Here is a 2,847-nt window from a genome sequence, read left to right as displayed (position 1 = left end):
CAAGATTGAAGAGTTTGAAGATTGCTGTGAAAATGCTGAACTGGAGTTTACTCAAACGCTAACGTTTTGAAGATTTGGTGATTGGATGCATCAGCTTAGGGGGAGTCTGTTGCTGACAGTCTGTTGCTGACAGAAGCTATTGAAGCTGAAGCTATCCAAAGACCAAAGACAGTGCAAGATTACTTGAAGATTGCAAGAAGACCGAAGACAAAGTTTTGACTCAAGACAAAGTTTTTATGAAGCTATTGTCAAGGGGGAGTTTGTTGGTGCATGTTTGTGACAACAGCTTAGATTTGGTCTTTGGATATCTTGTAATTAGTTAAACGATAAACAGTTAGCGGGTTTAGCTTTGTATTAGTGAAATAATAGTGTTTGGGCTAAACTAAACCCAATTGGATGTAGGGAAACGAATTGGGCCTTGCCCATGTAGGAAACCCTAGCCCAGTTGTAAACCTTGTGTTATATAAACAAGGTTAGGCTTTAGGGTTTAGGTTGATCTGTTAATCAGTCAATCAGCCAAAACAGAGTTTGAGAGACATAATTTCGTGAGAGTGCTTCTTGGACGAAATTAGGGTTTGTAGTTAGGGTTTGATTGATTGTAATCAGTCTTGATAGATAATCAATAAAACCCGGTTTGAAAGTGATTTGCTGTTTCTGTTTCCTACACGTTTTCTGCTAATTCTGATCAAGAGGATTCCGCACTCTTGATTGGAAAGACGATTCTGTGACGATCCATAGACTCAAGGGGACCTACATCGGGTAGACGAAATTGTCGACCTTGACTAGGATATTTTCAATGACACCTTGCGGGAATTTGACGGATCGATCAGCAAGTTGTATACTCATTTTTGTAGGACTCGTTTTTCCTAGGCCGAGTCTTTTAAACATTGATGAGGGCATGAGGTTAATGCTAGCTCCAAGGTCGGCTAGTGCATTACGAACGGGGGAGTCACCGATTGAGCAAGGAATTGTGAAGCTTCCGGGATCGATTTTCTTTTGGGGGAGTTTGTTGAGTACGAGGGCAGAGCATTCTTCGCCTAGGTTAACTAATTGCAATGTTTCAATTTTCCTTTTATGAGTGAGGAAGTCCCTCATGAACTTAGAGTATTTAGGCATTTGGGTTAGGACATCAATGAAAGGAATATTGACATGCAATTGTTTTAGTAAACTTTCGAATTTTGTGAATTGCTCATCGGTCTTTTGTTGGATTAACCTACCGGGGTACGGAACTCGAGGAGTCTTGGTAGGCTCTGATGAGGGAGGGGAACCTTTCTCTTGTAAGGGCGGTGTTACGGTCTCCTCGGTAGGCGGCGGGCTTTCCGTAGGACCCACGGTGCGGTTCCGTAGTGTTATGAGATGAACTTGCGCCTTTGGGTTTGTTTCGGTATTGTTGGTAACGCGCCTTGTGGTCTCTCGGAGAAATTTTGTGCTAGTTGACTTATTTGTTTTTCGATGTTTTGAATACTAGCTTGTTGATTTCTAAAATTTGATTCTAATTGTAGAAATCTATCCGAGTTTTCTTTTCAGTGTCAGAGATGAGGCGAGATATAGTATCTTCAAGCCTTTCTCGTCCACTCTGTTGTTGAGGGAAATTTTGTGACTCATTTCTTGGTTGTTGAAAGTTTGTTCGTTGGTTTACGTTTTGTTGGTTACTACCATTGCCGGGTTCTCTCCAACCAAGGTTAGGGTGATTTCGCCATCCTTGGTTGTAGGTGCCCGTTGGAGGACCCGACGGCCTAGGTCTATTATCATTGTAGTTTACCGATTCTTGTTGATCGTCTGTTTCTTTCATACAACTCCAATTTTCATGTGGCCCACCACACCCTTCACAAGCCATAACTGAGACCGTTTTTGTCATTTCCAATTTTTTTATTTTTGAAGAAAGGGCCTCGATTTGGGCTTGTAAAGAAGTGCTTTCATCAACCTTATGGGCGCCCGGGGCAATGGATTTATTGCCTCGGGGAGTGTGCCACTGAAAATTGGTTTGAGCAATTTCCTCAATTTGATTATATATTTCATGCAGGCGACGATTACCTAAAAGTCCCCCGGAGCTAGAGTCCAGTGTTTGCCTTGTGTGTGGCAACAGCCCATTATAGAAAGTGGACACTTGTTGCCATATCGCAAGGCCGTGATGTGGACACTTTCGCAATAGCTCCTTGAACCTTTCCCAAGTTTCATATAAGGATTCCCCGTCCTCTTGTGAATATGTATTAATTTCAGTCATTAATTTAGCCGTTTTAGCGGGAGGGAAATACTTATATAGAAATTTTTGGGCTAGTTCATCCCAGGTGTTTACCGATCTAGCTGGGAGGGCGTTAAGCCAAGCTTTTGATCGGTCTTTTAGTGAAAAAGGAAACATTCGGAGGCGGATGGCGTCATTTGATGCTCCATTGATCCGAAAAGTATCATATATTTCTATGAAATTAGTAATATGTAGATGGGGATCCTCGTCCGCAAGCCCATGGAAGGTTGCGGAGTTCTGAAGCATCTGTATCAAATGCGGCCGAAGTTCGAAGTTACTGGCTTCAACATTCGGTGCATTGATAGCGGCGCCGAGGTTACCTACGTTGGTCGTAGATAATCCATGAGGGTACGTTAGTCTTCTTCTGAGAAAGCGTTCGGGTTCTTCTAGAGGTTCTTTTATGTCCTTATTAGAACTGGAGCTCATACACTACGTAGGGTTGGCGTCTGGTTCCGAGTCCTGCAACAAAAACAGAAAAGAATGCTGGTCAGAAGGTTCACCACGGCCCCGTGCTCAATGAACACGGCCCGTGGTCAGAGTTACAGTGATTGTTTTCCAGATCCCAGTTACTGGAGAGTTGGACACAACCCGTGTTGCACCGACAC

At 43.2% G+C, this 2,847-nt stretch overlaps 1 non-coding gene across 1 annotated transcript; it reads left to right on the top strand.

Annotated features, from left to right (window-relative positions):
• Positions 1 to 2,123: 2,123 nt before the first annotated feature.
• Positions 2,124 to 2,230, top strand: LOC118492775. The gene has a single exon (XR_004894777.1). It is a non-coding gene; the product is annotated as a small nucleolar RNA R71 (small nucleolar RNA).
• The last annotated feature ends 617 nt before the right edge of the window (positions 2,231 to 2,847 follow it).

The sequence above is a fragment of the Helianthus annuus genome, chromosome 5 (genome assembly GCF_002127325.2).
Source record: "Helianthus annuus cultivar XRQ/B chromosome 5, HanXRQr2.0-SUNRISE, whole genome shotgun sequence".
NCBI classification, from domain to species: domain Eukaryota; kingdom Viridiplantae; phylum Streptophyta; class Magnoliopsida; order Asterales; family Asteraceae; genus Helianthus; species Helianthus annuus.
The sequence above is the reverse complement of the archived record's forward strand: the minus strand, read 5'-3'. Positions and strand labels throughout refer to the sequence as shown.